General features: G+C 34.8%; 1 pseudogene; it reads left to right on the top strand.

Moving 5' to 3' along the window:
* Positions 1 to 785: 785 nt before the first annotated feature.
* On the top strand, positions 786 to 5,294 carry LOC122040863 (annotated as a pseudogene).
* The last annotated feature ends 4,888 nt before the right edge of the window (positions 5,295 to 10,182 follow it).

Genomic DNA, 10,182 nt, shown 5'->3' with positions numbered 1-10,182 from the left:
CTTCTAAATCAAATGCCACCTAAAATATTAACCAATAGATGTACTTGCTCTAGTTTTTAGTTGATTTAGGGTTAACTTAGTCTTGCTAAATTTAAGATAGTTTGGTAAAGGAAAATAAAGCGGGGGCATTTTTTATTTTTATTTTTATTTCAAAGAAAGCATTCTTGTAAACAAATAATAAAAGAATCGTCCTTTTAATTTCAAATATAAATTGCGTATTTGATGACTGTTGTAATATATACCCACTTGATGGCCAATGAATTATTTGCAAAGTGAATAAATTACTATTTTACTGTAATTAATTGAAAGCTATTGGCTTAATTGAAAATGCTGATTAATTATACATTTTCTCAAACGAGAATATTTGAAGTTAAAAATAAAAAAACAGTAAGGGGCGTCTGATTTAATCCTATAATTTTTTTTTATAAATCATCCGGATAAATTAGATTATGCCCCTTATTTTTAAAAAAAAATTCTGTAAATATATCTCTAATATGTCATATAGATTGTACTTTCTGATTTATAATCTGAAAAATTAATGAGTTGGAAGAGATGGATATCTCAATTATATAAAAACAATAAAAAACGTCTTCTCTCTGCCGTTTCGTGGGAAGCTGCGTTGCGTTCGTTTGGGATTCGACGGCTCAGAACGAGTGAGGCCCGAGAGATCTGGCTAGGTCGCAATGAAGGGGCCCCAACCGGCGTTCTAGGGGATGAGACTGGTCTCACGTGAATTACACGTGAAAAGTTTCTATACCCAGCGTCACTGCAACCCCCACGCCCATTCTTCATCCTCACGGTTCCGCCGCCGTCCCAATCGTCTCCTTCGTCCGACCATCGTCCGTTGTAGGCGACGATCATACGAAGACGCTCGCCGCGCCGCGCCCTCGTTATCCTTCGAAGTGAAGCACAACTGCGCTCTCCCTATGCAGCAAGCTCTTTTTGTATCGACTGCGTCGCAGGTGACAGCAACCATTGTTGTCTCTTCTGCCTATGCCCCCTTCATATTCGCCGGAACTTCATCCTAGCGATCGTAAAGGTACTTAGTGATTGATTCATATGAAGGTTGGTGGGGTTTCTTCTTTCCTATCAAGTGTCAAATTAGGGTTTTGTGAGCCAGGCCTTCTGGTTAGATTTAAGGATGACCATTTGCTATTATCACCTTGGATTTTATTTGATGGACTGTGAACTGTGAAAATGCGTTCATTAATCTTCTCTTGTTCTTCCCACTTATCTCGCCGGTGCAAAATTGAGTTGGCATTGATAGAAATAGGAATGCTTTGAATAGTGTCCACATAGGAGGTTTTGCCAAATGGTCATTTTGTTTAGTTGCTAGGCAACCCTTGTTAGGCGGCCCTTTTGAAAAGCAATCGATGTGGATTGCTAGATGACCTTGGTAGTAGGGATGACAATTTGCGTTGCCCCTTTAAGTCCCACTATGCCCCAACCAATGGATGCTAGCCAACCTGTAAGCCTGACAGGGATGTCAAAAAAAAACACAATAGTGTGTGGTGAGTATGAGGTAGTTTCCTTTTACCTTGCCCCCTTACTCCTTATCACATCCTGAATATGTATGTTACTTTTTATTTTATCACTTCACCTTGAACTCGCTTTGCCTGAGAAGCAGGGTGGGGACGGGGAAGATTTTTTTTCACCTCCTTGACTCACTTTGCTTCCTATATGGGGAAGGGATGAGAACTTAAAAAACCTACATTGTCTTGCCTATTGCCATCCCTCTCCTAGGCAATCCAAGTGGGTATAAGGAAAATAAATATTTTTATAAGTTGTTGGTTCGTTTGACATTAGGTATTTTATCTATATTTCGATATTGTATCATAAATTTAATTATAAGTTAGTTACATGTTTTCCTATCATTTGGATTTAGACTATGAAGTCCTTTTTTTTGTGGTTTTATTGTCTTGGTTGCAAAATGAAATGTGAAATTGTTTATTGATTTTAATTGTTAGTATTTGCTTATAAATTATAAATTTGTTTTGGTTGATTAGGGATGCAATTGGTATACACACACACTTACTTTAACATTAGTCATTTTTATTTGCTTTTCTTATTTATTTTAATACATTTTAATGCTTACCTGTAAGATTGTCAGCATAGGTATCCATGTAATGCCTAGGTGCATGGTTATTAGCTAACCGCCTATCGCTTTCCATCTTTTATACCTTGGAAACATTTTATATAACTTTATGATATAGACTACTAAGAATTATGTTTTTTTACACCATATGCATATCATAAACATAAATGCCAACCAAAACTTTTGAGTGGAATTGTGAGAAGAAGTTTTCAAAATTCTATTATTTAATTTTTGCTAAGCTTAGCTTTCTGACCTTCTTCAGAAGGTATTATTTAGATCTGAAAGTGGAACCTTTATGTTTGTTTGTCTTCAAAAAGATACATGTGGATGCAAAACTTATGATGTTTTTTTCTCTTTTATGTTTCTTTAATAACATTTATTTCTTCATGCTCTTTGGCATCATATCTTTTGAGTGGCTAATGTGAGATATAGAATGGGAAAGTTATGGTGAGATCATGCATGCTCCAAGTGACATACATCATTGCAATCATAGGCACTTGACATTGCATAATGACTTGTTAGAACTTCATGTGTGTTATTGGATGGATAAGTGGCGCAAGCAGTCCAGATTGTATTTCTTGAATCTTCAAATGTATGATATATAAATATATAGCTGACATGAAAAATAGTGGGAAATGTTGGCATGCATTTTTCTTCCATAATCCCACTCAAGTAATTGAGATATTAAGATGTTTTAGTTGTTGTTGGGTATTATGCAGTAAAATTTCCTTCTAATCTATGTATTCTGAAATTAAAATTTCAATCATTTTCATGGAAATGGTTAATAATTCTTTGTTTCATACCAAACCATTTTTTTTTATCCTCACATGCAAGTCATGGTTGGTCTCTTTAGTAATAGCTTAAACTTTTGAAGTAAGTGGCCATCCTATCAATGTTAACTTTGTACCTGAGGGGGAGGTTCGTGCTTGTTAGAAATATTAGTTAAGAATATATTCTTCCCCAGAGTTATGTCCACATGCTCTTTAAAGACTGTCTAGACAATCCCAGTTTTTTTTCCTGTTCTTAGATTGTGATTTATCTGTTAACAGAATATTTTTTGACTGATTTCTCCTAAATCCTAATATCTTAGGCTTCTTGGATAAGTTCTTATATATGAATTGCTGAGGTGAAATAACTAATGATTTGTGGTCGTATATCTTGTTGAAGGTTGCAAAGCCAGCTGGATGAGCATGTCATTTCCAATTTTTCCTTCCAAGAGTTCTTATGAAAGAAATCCCTTTGAGTTGAATGGGAGGGGAAAATGGCAAAAGACAGGACCTCATTCAAAAAAGCAGAAACAGATAAAAAGCTCCTCCTGGGGCTACCATGTTCCGTATTCTTTGTCCTGCATCAAAATCTGGCAGTTTTGTTGGTGACAGTGGAGAAATTGTTGCAAGGATACAGAAAGAGACTGGTGCCAAAATTAGACTTGAAGAAATTGTTTCTGGCTGTGATGAGAGACTTATTCTTATCACTGGATCAGAGAAAGATGCAGAACTTGGCAATGAACCTAAAAAAGAAGATGAAGTTTCTGAAGGTAGTGATAATCTCAAGGAAAGTGCTGAGAATGTTGGTGAGTCCGAGGACTCTACTGCGCCAGAAAGCACAAAGGTAGATGAAGGACCACCATTATTAGTTAATGCTCTCTTACTTATTTTTGAGAGAATTATTGAAAATGAACGGGACAATGAGGTGGATGAAGAAGAAAATAAGAAGCAAACTTCAGTTTCCATTATTAGTTAATGCTCTCTTACTTATTTTTGAGAGAATTATTGAAAATGAACCGGACAATGAGGTGGATGAAGAAGAAAATAAGAAGCAAACTACAGTTTCCATTATTAGTTAATGCTCTCTTACTTATTTTTGTGAGAATTATTGAAAATGAACCGGACAATGAGGTGGATGAAGAAGAAAATAAGAAGCAAACTACAGTTTCTGCAAGATTGTTAATTCTGTCTAACCAGGTAGGTTGTCTACTTGGGAAGGGTGGGAGTGTTATTAAGCAAATATCAGCAGACAGTGGGGCCCAGATTCATATACTTCCAAAAGACAAACTTCCTTTGTGCGGCACACAGCAGGATGAAATTGTCCAGGTTAGAGTGTTTGGAGATATTTTAACATGTTTCTATGAGTTGCATTGTTATTTATTTTTTTATTTATCGAGAAGCAAATATCATTCCTCGGACAATGCATTAGTTGTAGGTTCCACTTACATTAATCTTTCTTTCCCATTGTTATACTTATTTGATGCTTCTGCTGCAAATTGTATTGTAATTATCTTCTTTTATTTTTTAAAATATTCATTTTTAGATTCAAGATCTAGGAGATACACTGTCCAACCCTATATAGTTGGGACAAACATGGCTTAACGATGATGATTATCCTTTGGTTCAATACTTAAATATTTGAAACCTTGTCATATGACGTTGCAGATAACTGGAGGGGTTGATTCAGTGAAGAAAGCTCTGCATTTAGTTGGTCAGCAACTCCTAGATAACCCAACACGTGAACGTGATTCTTTTCCTCTGGCAAATTCTTCTGGTCCCTTGTCACATCCATTCACTTCTATTCCTCAGTCAGAAGATTTCCTCCACCAAATTTTCATTATCCTCCTCAAGGACCCCCTTTCTCCAACAGGCCCCATGACATGCCTGACTTCCATCCAGGCATGGGCCCACCTTTTCCTAAATTTCATGAAAGTGGACCACCCATACATCTTCAAATCTCTCCAGAGCCCATCACTTTCAGGTTACTCTGCCCTGCTGAGAAGGTCGGGAGTGTGATAGGGAAGGGAGGGAACATTGTGAAAACTCTTCAAAGTGAAACTGGTTGTGAAGTTAAAGTTACAGAGACAAATCCTGAATCAGAGAATCGTATTATAATCATATCTGGTGTTGCAGTAAGCTCCTTTGTCCCTACTCTTTTTAATAGCACACTGGTTATTAAGTTAGTGAATAAAGACTGATATTCTCTTTTCACGTTTAAATATTAAATTGATCCAATCCTTCTTGTTTTAACTTGTATGATGTTTCACAAGTGTTTAGATACACAGTGTCTTATTGTGAATTACGTTGTTATTGTGCAATTTGAGGGTATAGGTAAAGCTAAGCACTTAGATTCATTACAATTGTGCCGTCACTGTAAATTTAGCTACCTTAACTTTTGTCTAAGAAAGTTTGAGGCGTAGTTTATTTTGTTACCTAGAAAGTTAAATGTGATGCTAACTTTGACATTGTATTACCTATTCATTTCCATTAATTTTCCCTACGTTGCTAAATTCTTTTTATGATTGTTAGCTTGCATGAGTTTTGGTTAGGAATATTAAAATTTAGTCAGTGGATTAACTAACAAAATTGTACAAGATAAGGATGTTCAAGTTAATCGAATGGATTTTTAAGTGCTAAACTTTCAGTAAACCCCAAGGCCATATGCCATTGGTATGCAGTTGGCCTGCCTCATGTTTATATAGCAAGTATGTGAAATACTAAGACATGGATTGGCAATTTATAATAAACTATGTTAATTGACACATGTAATACATATTTTTTCCATATAGAAAAAACTATACCTACGATACAATGCAGCATACATAAAGCATAACAATCAATATTAACTAACAAATAAAATAAATTATAAATATAAAAAATATAAAAACACAACACATAATTAATTACTTGCAAAAAACAGGTTTACTTGCAAAAAACAAGTTTTTATGTTAACACTTATAATCTATAAATTCAGGTAGTTTAGGTATTTACTTTAGTTGAAACAAGTTCAAATTAGAAGTAGTCTTTTCTCCCCCATTGCATAGGCAGGCAGCATGTGCCATTTTGAGCATGTGTCCTTATGTCGTTCCTGTCAAAATCCACCTAGAGGGGCCACTTTTTAAAAGCATAACATACTGATTGGTGTAGAGCCTCATTTTGTACTGTTATAGATTTACGTTTTCAAGGCCTTACACTAAGCTTATGCTGTGAGGGACTCCATTGTATCCACTTGTGGCTGTGTATGGATTATGCGGACTTAATCAATTCCTAAATTGTTAAAGTCCAAGTCATGTTGAAATAAATGTTCATGATTGGCATGATTAAATGAGCAGTGTCAAATAAATATATGAGAAGCATATTCTTATTCTTTTATTCCTTAGGTTCACATAAAATTTTTCTTTGATCTGTATTTTATCTGTTGGTTAACATCCACTTATCTATATTATATATTGTGCATTAGTAGTTTTGTTTTGATTATGCAAAATATTTTTTAATGAAATTATTGATTGCTTAGGATGATTGATTAATTTTTAAGTGATACATTTGCTTTAAGTGAACATTTGCTTACCCAGCTTGATTAATCAATAATGACTGTAAGATTTGGCTTTTAAACCTTGCTTTAGCTCTTCTCTAGGCCACTTTTTTCTTAGTTTTCACGTATAGATTGCAGATCTTCCTTATTTGTTTGCTTATTTGCTGCAATACATAGTGTGTAGTTCGTTCTACTAATTTAAACACATTTGTTATCATCTCCTTTTGATTTCTCTATAAAATAAAAAAATTCTTTTTTGTTTTATGAAAGATGATCGATGTTTGCTAAAAACCTTTTATTGTTACTGAAAAAAATGGAAAAATTGGAAAAGCTTCCGAACAAAAGCATCCTTATGGCCTTCTATCATTGTTACTAATTGTTGTCTGTCATTGTCTTTAAAAGAAGAAATTATGTCAATAGAAATGATTGCTTTCAAGCCATTTTATTTTGTCACTTTTGGTTGTAGCCAAATATACTTTCAAGAATGATTGCTTTCAAGTCATAATTTCTTTCTCGACTATCTATTGATCTAAGATAATTTTTAATTAATTTTAACTTCGAGAATTTTTTTTTCAATGCAACTTTTTTAATATAATTAATAAAATTTTATAGATAATATAAATTATAAGAATAAATGATTCAATTTTTCTCGACCTTATAGCATATCATTTATTTATAATGAATTTAATTTAAAGTTTCTTATTTAACCATATATAGCTCTACATATTAAAAAAATATCTATCTCCTTATTTAAATCACAATTTGTATGTAATTTTTTTTTAAAAAATAGTCTTTATGTATGAATTCATCTAAATAGAGTAATAATTAAATAATTAAATATTCTTTTTTAATTATAAAACACAAGTCAACTTGACCAAGGACTCAATGTATTATCGTGGAGCATGGACTTTCATTTTTAACAATATGTGTTTTAGATCTTTTGTGATTTTCCTTGTGAATCTCATACGCATAAAATAATGGAAAAGTTAATTAGCTAGATAATTAGCATATGATAAAAATAAAAAATTGAATAAATAAAATTTTCATATTTAAATATTTTTATTTAAGAGATGATGATTACTTACTCTTCTTCAATCTCAATTTTAAAAAATTAGGACTTTATTTAAATTTAGGGGTTTTTAAATTTTTATTGCAAATTCTCAAAATTCTAGCTCTTACCCAAAATCTACAAAATTCATCAATAACTAATTCCAAAATTGAATTAAAATCAAACAACAATTGGATTAGTTTTTACTCGCTTCGAGTTCGATTGAACGGACCAATAATTCAAGTAATAAATTTTGAGATATAATTTACATATTATTAATGATAGCATATGGTATATATAAATATCATTACAAGTAAAAATAGGAAAATACATAATTTAGAAAAACAATAAGTATTTACTAATAATAATTATTCTCTAATAAATAGGAAGTGAATAATTATTTTCTAATAATAATTATTCCTTAATAATTAGAAAACAAATAACTATTTACTTATAATAATTATTTCCTAATATGTCCTTTAAAGATGGTGTCCCAGAAATGACACCAATCTTGTTGCATATAGCAAATAACCGAGGTCGAGAAAGTGACTTTGTAAGTGTATCAGCCAACTGATGCTCAGCAGAAATATGAGTAACTCGTAGTTCGGAGGCCTGCATCAGATCACGAATAAAGTGATAGTCAACAACCAGATGCTTTTATTTGAGAGTGAAAAACATGATTAGTTTAAAGATACGTGACATCCAAATTATTAGTAAAAATCACAGCAGACGTAGTAATCGGAAGAAGCAGATCTATCAAAAGTGACTTAATCCACTAGATCTCAGTTGCTGCAGAGGCAATGACATGATATTCAGCCTCAGTCGAAGAGCGTGTAATCATGCGCTGTTTCGTAGATTTCCAGGAAATCAGACTAGCACCTAGAAAAATAATAAATGCGCCCGTAGAACACCGATCATCTGGATCTCCTGCCCAATTTGCATCGGAGAAATCATGAAGAGTAAAAGGTGTATCCGCAAGAAAACGAATGCCAAGATCCCTAGTACCATTGAGATACCGAAGTAGACGCTTCACAGCACCCCAATGCATCTCCGAAGGAGCATGCATAAACTATGAAAGCTTATTGATTGCAAAGGAAATATCAGGATGAGTCATACGGAGATATTGTAAGCCTCCAACCACTTGTCGGAATTTAATCGTATCAAAAGATGAAGACCCATCATGCAAATTAAGACGAGGGCCAGCAGCAATAGGAGTGGAGACCGGCTTGGAGTCAAGCATGTTGTGTTTGGAGAGAAGATCAGTGATATACTTTTGCTGAGACAAGAGAAGATCATTTGAGGTTGGGCGAACTTTAATACCGCAGAAGAGGGAAAGAACCCCAAGATCCTTAATCGTAAATTTTGTATGAAGTTTACATACTATGACGGCAACAGAAGAAGCATCACTCCCTGTAATGATTAGATCATTAACATATAAAAGGAAATAGATAACACTATCATCCTGAGAATAAATAAATAAGGAGGTGTTAGCTCGGGATGCGATAAAGCTAAGAGAGACCAAGAAAGCACGAAGCTCCAATTACTAGGCGTGCGGAGCTTGCTTCAGGCCATAAAGTGCCTTATGCAAATAACTTCCATGATCCGGAAACTCAGCTCTACGCATACCCAAAGGTTGCACCATATAAACCTTCTCTGCAAGATGACCATTAAGAAACACATTGTTTACATCAAGTTGGCGAAGACACCAACTTCGAATCACAACCAAACTAAGAACAATGCGCATTGTTACTGGATTAATAATAGTGTTGGATGTATCATGAAAGTCAACACCAGGGCACTGATGAAAATCCTTGGCAGGAAGGTGAGTCTTATACTGATCAATTGAGCCATCAGAATTACGCTTAATGCGAAACACCCGCTTATTACCCACAAGATTTTGGTCTGGCGAAGGTGGGATAAGAGTCCAAGTCTGATTACGGAGAAGAGCATCATACTCTTCTTGCATGAATTATATCCAATTTGGATCTTTGAGTGCCTGCGTGACAGAGGAGGGTTAATAAGGTTGTGGAAGACTAGTATGAAGAAGATACTTTGGATTAGGTTTGTAGATGACATTTTTGGAACGAGTTTGCATGGGATGTTGGTTTAGAGAAGTGAGAGAGGGAGAAAGAGTTGGTGAGCTAGAGGGTCGGTTGCCACTAGGCAGCATGGACGACCCAACAACAAGAGGTGGTGATGGCGACGATGATGACAGCAGTGAAGAAGTCACTTGCGGACGACTATAGTTAGTGGCAGGTTGCGGCATCGGCGTTGGAGGGTCCCACGGGAGAATTGGTGCAGCAGAGAGCTCAGAGTCAGTGTTTATTACTATGGAATCCTAGGAGGAGGTGATGACAAATGGAAAAACATGCTCCATAAACTTAACATGACAAGATACAAAGACTCTTTTGAAAACTACATCATAGCACAGGAAGACACTCTGGGTGAGAGAATAGCCAAGAAAATCAGAAGAGGCTGACTTGGAATCAAACTTGTGGTGAGAGTAGGGGCGCAACCATGGAAAGCATAGACACCAAAAAACTTGAAGCCTAGAAAGATCAGAAACGATGGTGAATAATTTTTCAAAAGAGGATATATGGGAGAGACCGACCCAGAGTATCCATTGTGTTCAGGAGTGTGTGGAGAAGTGGTAAGATGACTAATATCATGAGTAGTAATAAAGGAGCGAAGGGCTAAAAATTCACCTCTATTATCGGTGAATAGTATTTTATAGTCATCA

Source organism: Zingiber officinale, chromosome 2A (assembly GCF_018446385.1).
Source record: "Zingiber officinale cultivar Zhangliang chromosome 2A, Zo_v1.1, whole genome shotgun sequence".
NCBI lineage: Eukaryota > Viridiplantae > Streptophyta > Magnoliopsida > Zingiberales > Zingiberaceae > Zingiber > Zingiber officinale.
This window is presented reverse-complemented; position numbering and strand designations above follow the sequence as displayed.